Here is a 13941-nt window from a genome sequence, read left to right on the forward strand (position 1 = left end):
TATTAAACTATTTAATAAAAAAATTAAACTTTTTGATTTTGACATTTTTAAAATGTTTGGAAAAAAACTTTATAAAACATTTTTAATAAAAATAAAACTTTGTAAAACGTTTTTAATAAAAATAAAACTTTGTAAAACGTTTTGAATAAAACATTAATAAAAATAAACTTTGTAAACTTTATAAAAATTAAAATATTTTTTTTAAAAAGTCTTTAATAAAAATACGTTAAATAAAATTTATAAAACATTAAAACATTTATGAACTTTTTAGTTTTATTACAAAATTTAATAAATAAAAAAACTAAACTTTAAATTTTAGTGTTTTTAAAACATTTTTATTCCTTTTTATTAACTTTTTAAAGTTCAGTTCAACTTTAAAATTGTGTTTAATTTGATTAATCAAGGGTTAGTTTTAGGATTATGAAAAAAATTAGAACACACTTAGGTTCACCCCTTTAAATTCACCACATCTCCTATCACCAATCAAATTGCCACCTAGATTAATAATAAAAAAAAAATTTTATTTAAAAAATATTTAAAAAATAATATTAATATTAATGACGCCAATTTTAACGACGTTATCGCAACTAGCTAAACCCTAAATCTTAAACTCTAAACCATAAATTTAAACCCTAAAACCTAAATCTAAACCCTAAAACCTAAATCTAAACCCTAAATCCTAAACTCAAACTCTAGATTCTAAATCCTAAACCCAAACCATATACTCTAAAACCAAGCTCTATACCCTAAACCCAAACCCTATACCCTAAACCCAAACCATGGATCCTAAACTCAAATCGTAAACCCTAAACCCAAACTCTATACCCTAAAGGTTTGGGTTAATGTTGATGTTGTTCTTTTAGGGTTTAAGGTTTGGGTATAGAGTATAGGGTTTGAGTTTAGGGTCTAGGGTTAGGTTTACGGTTTACGGTTTGGGTTTAGGGTCTAGTATTTGGATTCAGGGTATAGGATTTGGGTTTATGGTCTAGAGTTTGAGTTTAGAATTTAGGGTATATGATTTGGATTTAGGGGTTAGGGTTTATATTTAGGATTTAGGGTTTAGAATTTAGGATTTATGGTTTTGTCAGTGGTGTTAACATCATTAAAATTGATGTCATTATTTTTTTTATTAGTTTAGGTTTTTTTTTAAAAAATATTTTTATTTATTTATCTATGTGGCAATTTGATTCGTGATAGAAGATGTGGTGAATTTAAAGGTTCAAAAAATTATACTTAAAAGACAACTTAAGGATGATATTATACGAAAGGAACAATTATGTTGTTTTTTTTGTTCTGTTTTGGCAAATTTTTCATATATTTATAATATATTTATTCCTACTGAATAAAACAAATTAATTATTATTTTTTAATTTTATAAATTATAAATGTAAATGCTATACTAAAAGCTTCGTATGAGAAAACATTTGGAGAACATTAGCATTTAATAAATGTTTTTCTAACTAATGCTGATTGAATAATGCTCTACCAATCAAAATCTTAATATTACATAAGTTGGGAGTTCCAACTTAAAAGGCAGTGTTAAAGAAGGTTCTAAGAGGTTTAAGGATATTACTCTAATATAGTTTGGTTAAGATATTTTGTGTATATTCTAGATAAATATTAAGTGTATATTTTGGTCTTATCTAAGTTTCTATGTAAGTTTGGAGAGTCTATATGAATCTATCTGTGTTACAGAGATAAAAAGAAAAAAGAATCCTATGTAAGATGTATAAAACCCAACGCCTTTGATCTGACGTCGCGCATCCTATACAACTCTCTTGATCTTTTTAATTTTAAGAGAGCTCATTTAGAAATCAAGACGCAAGCAAACAAACCAGAACACCTACGAGAACCTAAATCAAAGTGCTCTAAGTACTCAAATCTTCAGGCAACATCTTCATCGTACAAGGAGACGGGACTTTTTGCTGCAGACAACTCAGCCTTCACCTTGTCCATTTGAGCTTCCATTTCTGAATACTTCCGCTTCAATGGTTGTAGTTCTTTCTCAATTTCTCGAAGCTGTGCCAAACAAGCTTTTTCTTTCTTCTTCTTTACCTAAACTTCATCAAGTTTCTTCCCCAACCAATCCAACTGAAACCCCTCAGCTGTCAAGTATGACAGAGCAGCATATTCCTCTGCCAGATCATCCTTGGAGATTTCCCAAGGCGATTGACATAGCGTCTGGGTTAAGCTTAGGAGGACATTCATGTATGCCGTATTTAGATATGGATTCTTTGTACGAAATTTGATGCAATATCTTGGTGTTTTCCAAACAAACGGTTTACAGATTCTACCTGCAAGTGGAAAATAGATATATAAAGTACAACATAGAATAATAGACTATCTTCAGCTTGTAACTATATTAAGAAACTGAACTATTAGTGAGGGACTTAGATTTGTCACTTTCTCTTTCTGTGTTTAGAAGTATTTTAACTATAATTACTTGTAGAACCCATGATGGTTTTTGTATTTTTGTTGGACTTTCTTTAAGTAAAAAACAAGAAGCTTTGTATTGCTTATATTATCTTACTTGTGAAGGTAGGACGTGAAATACATTGACATCCATGGTTTCGATTACTGGTGAAGATTCCTCTGATACATCTTCCTCTGATACATCTACTTTACCTTGAACTTCAAGAACATCAACCTTCACAACAATCTTTAATTCTCCATTAACTAGATCAATCATTCTTTGTCATCAAATACGACAAGGGAAATCATTTTTGCAAATCCCCAGCCAGGCTTTGACTTATCAAACCAATGTTGCGTCTCCGCAAAATTTCAAAATATATTTCATGATTTTCATTTTTACAGCAGGACAACATGACATATTATATACTACATTGGAATGACAACTAAACAATCCCTTCACAACATATAAACAAAAATAGCTCAGCAATACTCTAATAAAATAAGTATGAAACTTCAAAACATTTAAATAAACGATCACCTCTATGTTGGGATAGTTTGTCCGAAAACTGATTTACTACAGTAAAGGAAACTTCAACGTGTCTTCTACATTCAAGAGGCAAAATCTCAGAATCAGCAACGGCTAGATACAAAGAGAAATGATTAGCCTTATTATTTCCCTAGGGATAGGCCTCTAAACGCCTGCAAACAAAAACATAAGAAAACAATCAGAAAAGCGAAGGAGATTAAGCCGATCGAAAAACATTTTGAAAACAACTTCTTTTCTTACCATCTGCAGCGACCCACCACGAATATATCAGACTTAACTATCTTGGATTGCAAAGAGGAGAAGTTTTTGATCACCCAAGTAATTTTCTTATCAGATTGTTTCTCCATTTAATCTTGAAGATGGATCTTAAACGCACAAATTCGCAAGTCGAACAACCAAACCAAAATAAAATATTGAGAGAGCCTTCTTGAAAGTTTATTTGCTTTCCCTAGTTACCACGTTTGACAAAACGAACAGAGACTCAAAAAGGTGATGGAAGATTAGAAGATCAAAATGGTGAATTACTTAACCCTAGGAGTCGCTTCGAAGAAAGGCAAAACAGTGCAGCCACGGCTTTAAAGGCGTCTAGGTATGATTACGTACCAAGACGAGAGGAATGTGAAGTTCCTTAATAAGTTAAGAAAAAAATTACACCTTAACGTACTTTTCCTTCTCTCTTAACACTTTAGCATACTTTATGCTTGTGGTGTACTTCTAGGTTACAAAATTCCTAAATTATCCTCTCAATTCTAACCAGAATGAATTGATCCCATTTAACTAAATCGCTGTCTTTGTTTTCTTGTTTTCTCTTCTCTTCTCTCATCTTTTTTCTCTTCTATTTGTCTTCTTCTCATCTTCATCACTGAAAAAAACAAAGACATAGTAAATATCAACCACCAATTATGAGTTTTAATGTTCTTTTGTTTCTTGTCTTTTACTCCTCTGTTTTTAGATTTATTAATTTTTCAGATCTGGAAAAATGGCGATGTTATAACGGAAGGTGATGGCGTGACGAATTCGTGGTGGTGGCGTGATGAATCATTGGTCTCCTCGTTGCCGGTGACAGAACGTGAAGGAGGAACAGAAAAGCTTGATGGTGGAGGACGAGACAAGACGTGGTCACGCTGGACTGGTGCTGTTAGACAGAGAAGTCACCGGAGTGACTACACCAACTTTAACCATAACCAAAAATGTGCAAAAACCTACACCTACGACCACACCGACTTTGACCATAACCTCTCTTTTCACAACCAAAATCCTGACCACACCACCCACTGATCTGCTATTCATAAAGTCTTTGACCATATGATTATTGGCCCTGATCTCTCTTCTCTCAACCGCAACTTTGACACAACACGTTTAATATTGACCACATCATCAAGTCTGGCCATAAAATCTCTCTTCTCTTGTCCATCTTTTTTTATGATTTGTATTTACGTTAATAAGAGTCCTCAAATCAAATTAGCTTAAATCATATCTTATGGTTACTATCGAAGTCCAATACCCAATAAACTTACCAACAATTAATAACAACTAAAGCAACTAACTAGATGTTTAAACCATCCCCACTCTAATCACGATTTCTCTTTGTTACCCAAAGGTATTTTCGTCATACAAAAACAATTAAAATCCAAAACTAAGGCAAATAGTACACCTCAAATGTAAAGTGCCTAAATATGTTAAGTTTCATGAAAAAGTAACCCATTATGTAACTCTCTCATAAGTTAATATATTAGGGGATTTTGAATAAATAGTTTATTTTAAATTCCTTTTAAATGTTCTTTTTGTCAACTTTATAATATTAGAAAGGCCATGAGGCCAATATTAATACAAGTGGTTTGTACTTAAATTAAACCCACAACAGAAAGCCCAGACTAACCAACAATTTTAGTTAAGAATAAAGAAACATATATCTTGATCTTGTTCTTCGAGATGATACTCAACGTGTCCTTCACAAAGATTATTGAGAGATGCTTTTTTTTAACACTTAAACTTCATTAACAAGAAGAGATTATTGAGAGATGCTATAGAATTTAAAGTTCAAGAATCAAGAATACTTTTCTTATTGATTTAGAAAATAACTCAAAACTAAAGTTTTCAATCTCTAAACTCTTCGTAAGTTATATCACAATTTAACATTTTTTATATATAGAGATTAATAACTCATAATACTATTAGGTAATATATATAGATAATTCCTAAAAATATTCTAAATCCTAATTTCAATATCTTAGTAGGATTAGGTCTTTGACTTGCATCTCAAATTTTATTTTTCTTCAAGCTTAATACAATATTCTCCTCCTTAAGTTTAAACTGAATTTTCGACAACTCTTAAATTCCAATAAGCTCTTTTATTTCCATGAAGTTGATTCTTCCGAGAACCTTTGTTAAAATATCCGCCTTCTGTTACAAGGAATGTTTTCAATTTCTATTTATCCATTCTCAATGCATTCCCGTATGAAGTTGTATGTATGAATATGTTTACTTCGAGCATGGAAAACCGGGTTTTTGGTAAGAGTGATTACCCACTAGTTATCAATTCGGATTACAACCTTCTCACACGATGATCCTATGATTTCGTCAATCACAGCTTGGAGCCAAATTACCTGTCTTACGACTTCAGTACCTGTCATAATGCCTCACATGATGGTAAAGCCACTGTGTCACGTTTGAGCACCAAGTAATTGGATTATCGCTAAGGATGTTAAATCCAGGGCTAGGACCCTCTTTTGTTTGATATAAATTCATCCATATTTTAACCAGCTCTGTATTAACCTTTAATCAAGGGCTATGAATGGTACCAGAGTTAGCCCATCTAATTTTCATGCAACTTAACAAATGTTTGTTTTCAATTTTAACCAAAGTCTACATGTTTTAAAAATTCATGATATGATCATCTAAATGGAAAAATAATATTTTATTCATTTTTTCTTCATGTTTTAAGCATGACATTAAAAAAAATAATATGTGAAATGATCATCACTCATTGCTCCTCTCCAACTTGTTGCTAATCGAAATCAAGTTTTCTACCCAAATCCGCAAAATCGACTTTTCCTGCCAAAACCGCAAAATAGAGTTTTCCCACAAAAACCAAAAATCGAGTTTTCTGACTGAAACCGCAAAATCAAAATTTCCGCCAAAACCGCAAAATCAAAAAATTTCCCTAAAACTGCAAAATCGAGTTTTCACGTCAAATACACAAAATCGAGTTTTTTCGTCAAAACCACAAAAATCGATTTTCTTGTCAAAACAAGGTTTCCCGCCAAAACCGCAAAATCTAGCTTTTCGCCAAAACCGCAAAATCGAGTTTTCCCGCCAAAACAACAAAATGAAGTTTTCCCGTCAAAACCTCAAAATCAAGTTTTCCCACCAAAATCGCAAAATCAAGTTTTCCCACCAAAATCGCAAAATCAAGTTTTTGGTTTTTGCGGGAAAACTCATTTTATGTTTTGGCAGAAAAACTCGATTTAATGAGTTCGGTGGGAAAATTTTATTTGATGGTTCAAGTGGGAAACTCAATTCTATGGTTTTGGTGGGAAAACTTGATTTTATGGTTTTGGAGGAACTACTTGATTTTATGGTTTTGGTGGAACTACTTGATTTTATGGTTTTGGTGGGAAAAATCAATTTTGCGGTTTTGGCGGAAAAACTTAATTTTGCGGTTTTGGCGGAAAAACTTGATTTTGCGGGTTTGGAGGAAAAAATCGATTGTGTATTTGGCTAGAAAACTCGTTTTTTTGTGTATTTGGTGAAAAAAAATCAATTTTACAGTTTTGGCGAAAAAATTGATTTTGTGGCTTTAGCGATAAAACTCGATTTTGCAGTTTTAGAGAGAATTCTGCTTTGACAGAAAATTTTAATTTTGTAGAATTAGCTGGAAAACTCGATTTTTGTGGTTTTGGCGAGAAACTCATTTTTTTTGACGAGAAAACTCATTTTGAGGTCTGGCCAAAAAACTTGTTTTACGGTTTTTACCAAAAAACTCGATTTTTGGTTTTGCTGAAAAACTCATTTGAAGGTTTGGTGAGAATTTTGATTTTTCGGGGTGGTGAGAATATTAAATTTTGCATAATCGAACAAAATTAAAAATCTAATATATAGTTAAATATGGTATACACTTTGTATGAACAAAATAAATGGGATAAACTAAGCCCTAAAACAGTCATGGCTAATTATGGTCAACCCTTTTTAAACTTTTTGTCAAAAGTACGGGTTAGGGCTAAAAACGTTTATACAGGGTTAGGGCTAACCTTGTTAAGTTGAGCCCATATTAACATCTCTAACTATTGACATGATAGAAGACGTGACCCTTGCAGGTATCGCAGACATTGTTTCATTTCAGCTCCGTGAGACTCCTTCGGCTCCTGTATATATCGGCTTAGTACTCCCTCACAATATGAAAAATCCGGTCTTGTATGAAGCAAATATCTGAGACAGTCGATATTTCTTCTGAACCCCGTTGCATCAATTTCTTTCTCGCCTTTAGCCTTCGATAGTTCTACGCCGGACTCCATTGGTGTGTGAGTTAAGTTACAGTTTTTCATCTCCGCTTCCTCCAAGATCTTTAGAGCATATGTTTCTGGTTCAGTATTGTACCTTCTTCGTGTTGACATACCTCGATCCCAAGATAATATGTCAACTTTTCAAGATCATTCATCTCAAATTTGGACGCCATCTCTACCTGAATTCGTTGATGACTCTCAAGTTTGTTCCTGTGACAAATAAGTCATCCAAATAGACTGCCACTTCTTGAACTGGAGTTCCATAAGAATATGATTCAGTTTTTTTTGTTTATTCATAACCCATACAAAGCTTTGTTGAGTTTGTAAACCCTCTGGTTGTTTGATGTAAACATTATCTTTCAACTCTCCATTAAGAAACACCGTTTTTACGTCAAAGTAATGTATCTCTCATCCATATGATGCTGTAAGGTCGATAAGAAGTTGTATGGTTTCAAGCCTAGCTACATGGGCAAAGATCTAATCGTAACTAATCACATAGCGTTGTACGTACCTCTTAGCCACAAGTCGAGCATTGTATTTAATAATTCTTCCATCTGCGTTGCGCTTGAGCTTGAATACCCACTTCAAACCGATAGGTTTTGCTCCGTATGGAAGTTCTACGAGGCTCCACGTCTGATTCTTCTCAATAGAAAGGGTCTCGTCTTCACAAGAAATTATCCATTCCTTTGATTCTAAATATCTTGGCTCATTATTTAGACACATCAGTAACCTTTCTCCTTCTTCTTATGCAAACAAGACGTTGTCCTCAAGGTACTTAGGTTTTATGCTCGGTCTCTCTGGTCTTCTTAAGACTGTTTGTGGATGGTCTTTGTTCTCTGTTTCATACTCGTTTGAGCACAAGGAGGTGTTTCCCTCGGCATTACTATCTTGAGAACTTTCTTTAGTGGACTCGGAATGATCTATATTGAGAACCATGTTGTATTCTTCGGTATTTTGTATGCCATGGTTTCCAAACTCGCTGGGAGTAACAATAAAGCTTCCATCGTATCCTTGTTCTGTGTTGTTTTGACTCCAGTTCCACCCCTTTGTCTCGTCGAACACCACATCACGACTTACCACTATTTTCCGAGCTTGTGGATCAAGTAATCTATAAGCTTTAGATCCTGGTTTAGTGCCTAAGTGGACAAGCATACGAGATCTATTGTCTAGTTTCTTCAGTTGCATCTTCTCTACCTTTGCATACCCAATGCATCCAGATCAATTCTTGGTTTCTTCATACGGAAAACTTCGTATGGAGTTTTATTCTTTAACGCTCTTGTGTTTATACGATTTAGAAGGTATGTGGCATGTCGTATTGCTTCTCCTCACAAGTAGTGTGGCATATGCATATGTTTTAAGATACTTCTCACCATCTCCATTAGAGTTATGTTTAACCTGTCGACCACTATTCTGTTGGAGAGTGTATGAAGCAGTGATACATCGCTTTATACTCGAGTTGTCGCAATACTAGTTGAACTCTTGTGATGCAAATTATCCTCTATTTGTTCTGAAGGTTTCTATCTTTTTCCCTGTCTCTTGTTCCACCAAACACTTGAGCTTCTTGAGCTTTTCAAACGCCACTCTCTTTTCTTTAATAAGACTTGTCACATGTATCTAGAGTAATCATCAACCATAAAGAAGACATACTTATTTCCATCTTGTGTGCTTGTTGTTATAGGTACACATAATTCTCCATGCATAAGTTGAAGTGTCTTGGTTCCTCGATATGAGGTTGCTTGTGGGAACACTTGCCTTGTTTGTTTCCAGAGTAGACATGACGAACAGATTTACTTTTCGATGCTAACACTCGGAATCCCTACAACAAGTTCCTCTTGTATCATTAAATTTATTGCTTCAAGATTGATGTGTCCTAACCTTGCATTTCATCTTCTTGTCTCGCTTATCGTTGTTAGATGCAACCGTGCAGTAATTTGTATTCCCATTTTAACTTTATACAACCGATTTCTTGATCTATTGGCCTTGATAAGCAACTTCCCGCTATGGTCGTGAATTGTTAAGATTTCTCCCTTCAATCCTATATTACAACCCGACTATGTTTCTTGACCTAGACTGATGATATTCCTTTTCAAATCCGGAATGAAATAGACGTTTGTCATCTTTCTCGGTTCACCATTCATATCAGTAAAGAGATTGTGCCTTTTCCTTTGATATCTATGCCTGAATCATCCCCAAATCTCACCTTTCCAGTCACTGTGTTGTCTAGCTTCGAAAAATATTTCCGATCTCCAGTCATAGATTGCTAACCCCATTGTGATGGAACCAGATGTTTACTTCGCCAGTATTCTTTTCAAACTTTTAGGGTATTCAATTTCTCTCATTTAGATATACTACCTCATGCATCATAAGCTTGTCAGCATCTTGTGTGTCACTATTATCATTCTCTTGAGGCTCTTGTAGCTTGAGCAGACGGTCGGGGCAGTTTGAGGCAAAATGGCTTATCTTATCACAGCGAAAACATACCACCTTTGACGCATCTCTTCCTTCATTAAATCGACCATGCCCTCTTCCTCTGTAATAGTAACGTCCCCCTTGACCTCTGTTCCTATAGTCCTTGTTATAATCCTGATTGGAATTTTCAGTTTGAGCTTCCATGTCTGTATACATTACCTTGGTTTGATCATCTTGAGTTTCTTATTCCTCGAAGATACGCTCCTCATAAGCCTTAAGACGTCCTGTGATATCTTCGAAGCTTGTAGTATTAATATCTAGTACCTGCTCAAGTGATGCGATAATATGTATGTATCTTTTTCGAGGAAGGCTCTTAAGGAACTTTTTAACCAATTTTGATTCTTCAATATTTTCCCCTAGTGCAGCTGCTTTAGATGATATTTCAGATAGCTTTCTTCCAAAATCATCGATTGTCTCAATGTTCCATCTTGAGACGATCAAATTTGTTCATAAGCGTTTGTAATCTTGCTTCTTTAAATCTTTCTGATCCTACGTGACTTGCTTTAATTGCCTACCATACCTTCTTTTATGTATCTATTTCTCCAACTTGTAAGATAAGAATCTCCGGTATAGATTGAAACAGAAGAGCGATAGCCATGTCGTTTTTATCTCCTTCCGCAGAGTATGTCTCTATGACTTCCCAAACCTTATAAACTTTGAGAGCAATCTTCATCTTCATGGCCTATACTGTGTAGTTTGTTGCATTAAGCATAGGACATTGGATTGATGATGTCCCTCCTGCTTCTTTCGATCTTCCTTTTGTCGTAACAATGTCGCTTATGACAACATGTAGCTCTGATATCAAATATAGAATTCAAAGATCAAGAATTAAAAACACTTTTCTTATTGCTTTAGAAAATAACTCAAAACTAAAGTTCTCAGTCTCTAAACTCTTGTAAGCTATGTTAAAACTTGACATTTTCTTATTAGGTAACATATATAGATAACTCCTAAACATATTCTAAATCCTAATTTTCATATCTCAGTAAGATTAAGTCTTTGACTTGCATCTCAAGTTTTCTTGTCTTTCAAGCTCAATCCAACAGATGTGCCACCATTTACTTCATCACAGGTCCCACAGGTATGCTCCTCCGTCGGTTGAACAAGAACAGACACTACAAGAAAACATAAGATTAACGACGGCGGTATTCCTCGTGAGTTCGTCATAAAAGAGGCTTTACGAGGAACTAGCGAGGAAACACGTTTCGTCGTTACTCGTTCGTCGTAACGCATATTTTCTCGCCAATTCGTCGTAACTTAGCGAGGAAAACATTTCGTCATAAAGGCGAAGTACATCATTTCATCGTAAAGACCAGGTAATTATTCCACGTAAGGAGGTCGCTATATTTCCTCGTAAATACCTCGAAAGGAGTTCCTCGTAAACTACACGTAAATATCTCGAAAGTATTTCTTCGTAAAGTACACGTAAATACCTCGAAAGTATTTCCTCGTAAAATACTCGTTTAACCTTCCTCCTCATTTCCTCGTAAACTTTCCACGTAAATAAGTCGTAATTTAGCTACGAATTTACTTCATTTTTTTATTTTACAGAATTTAAAAATATAATTAAAAAAATAATTAAAATAATTAAAATTATTTAATTTATTAATAAAATTATAATTTAAAATAAAAATCAATACGAAAATATTTTATATATAAATAAGTTTTGAATTTATAATACAACAACCGAAAAAAAAAGAACTAAGGGTCGTTCATCGTCCGGTAGAATTCATCACCCCTCCTCTCTACATCCGCCTCGGCATGTGTGTCGGATGATGACTCGCCTGGAATGGGATTTTATCGTCGCATGTTCCTCAACAAGGACTTCCATTCGGGATTTGTGGCCGCTATAACGTCCAAGAAGCCCTCGACTCCACCCACACGAGCTGTTAATGCAGATCGCATCAAGTCCAACTCGTTACGCAACTGAGTGGGCTCTTTACGCAGCTGAGTGACTTCATCTTCCCGTGTCTGACCATAAGACAATGTCGCTCTCGGAACATCGTTGACGGAACCAATCCCCAATGTACGTCCCTTTTTCTTAGGGACAACCTTAAAAACAAAAAATAAATATTGTTAGTAAAAATTTAAAGTTAAATTAAATGAATAATAAAAAAATTAAAATTTTTAAAAAATTACCTCCTCGTAAATCCTATCCACTTCAACTGTGGATAAGGTGACGGGTAATCCGTCGGTGGACTGCTGGGTCAGCTGGGTCTGGCGGTCGTAAACCTGAGCAACCAAGTCGTTGAAGATTTGCTCGGACTTGCCATCTAGAAATTTGCCCGCCTTGTTCTTGAGGGTCCTCTCGTAAAGTTGCAAAAGAGACGGGAGTTGTCCCGTCTCTTTGGCCTAATTTTTTTTAAAGAAAGTTAGAATATATATATTAAAAATTTAATTAAATAAAATATTTAATTGCCATTTCCAAACGGACGCCGGCGTGGGGTTTTTGGCCTGTAGAGTGAAGCATCGACCCGTGGCCGTGCTCATCTACCGTGTTACGGGAGGCAGAGCAAGACTGGGCGATTCTAATGGAGTCAGGATCCCGCCAATAACGGATGAGGCCATCCCACACATCCGTGGTGAGCTCAGCGGGTTTGCCACGCTCATATCCCTTCACGATCAGTTCACCCTTCCAGTTGGAGACCGTGTCCAACAAGCGAACTTTCGCCTTCGCGTAAAACGCTTTCCTCACCCTCTCATTGACCCCCATGGACCAATGATAGTTTTGCTGTAAAAAAAATTAAATTAATAATTAGTTTAAAAAAATATATAAATCATGAAAAAATTAAAGTATATATAATTAATTAATAGTAACTTACAGCGTAAATTTTGAACCACGTCTTTCTGATGTAGATCGGCGTCTTTTTCTAGTTCGGATGTGGCGTGGAGAAGTAACCTTTGATCGTGTCGGTTACGTCTGATGCAAGACATCCGTCAACCCCAAACCTGAAAAAAACAAATTTAAAATATAAATTATTTATTAATGTTATAAAATAATTTTAAAAGAATTAAAAAAAATAATTAATGTAACATACCACAAAGTTCCGTCCGGTCGGTCGGGGTCTATGACTGGTAAACCTTCTATGTCTGGCTGACCGAGAAGGTCTTCGACAGGCATCGGAGGAGGCATCATCGGAGGAGCCATCGGAGGAGCCATCGGAGGAGGCACATGAGGAACAGATGGTGCACTAGAAGAAGGCGACCGAGAGACTCTCTGAGAAGACTGAGTCTTGGGGACAGTCTCCGGACCCGAAGAACCGGGAGCTGAAGAAGAATTGGGAGCTGAAGAAGAACCGGGAGCCAAAGAAGGTGGGTCTAAACGACTACCAGGATCATTGTACATCTCTCTGTAATGGGGAGTAAGCATGTTCTTTCGAACGCTCTGCAAAAAAAATTTAATCTTTGAAGTTAACATCAACAATATTAACAAATTCTATAATTAACAATTTCTATAAATCTAGCTAAATTTTCTACATTAACCATCTAATCAACACTAATTAACATAAAATCAGTAAACCTATCTAAATTCCCTACACTAACCACCTAATCTATCCTAAACTAATCAAATTAGAGAGGAATTAGAGAGAGTTACCATTGCTACAAAATATAGAGGAAGTGGAGAGGAAGTTGAGACAAAATGAAAGTGTGAGCGCTCGGGAGTATATATAAGAGATTAGATATCCTCGTAATTCCTCGTAAGTAATTTCCTCGTAAATTTACGAGGAATTACAAAGGACCGCGTTTTATTTTACGAGGAAATAGTAAGGCCCGTGTTTTACGGTTACGAGGTCTTTACGATGATTTCTGCTTACGTGGAATTAACGAGTCCCGCGTTCTTCATTTACGAGGAATTAGCGAGGCCCGCTTTTCTATTTACGAGGAATGAGACGAAGCTAATTCGTCGTAAAAACTTTCGAAATTTCCTATAAATACTCAGCAGTTTGCTTCTCTAATCAAAGATAAACTCACCAATTTGCTTCTCAAATCAGAGATAATTACTCACCAGTT

General features: G+C 35.2%; 1 pseudogene; it reads right to left on the minus strand.

The window, feature by feature from the left end:
* Positions 1-426: 426 nt before the first annotated feature.
* LOC111207027 lies at positions 427-6093 on the minus strand (annotated as a pseudogene).
* Between the last annotated feature and the right edge of the window lie 7848 nt (positions 6094-13941).

The sequence above is a fragment of the Brassica napus genome, chromosome C8, assembly GCF_020379485.1.
Source record: "Brassica napus cultivar Da-Ae chromosome C8, Da-Ae, whole genome shotgun sequence".
NCBI classification, from domain to species: domain Eukaryota; kingdom Viridiplantae; phylum Streptophyta; class Magnoliopsida; order Brassicales; family Brassicaceae; genus Brassica; species Brassica napus.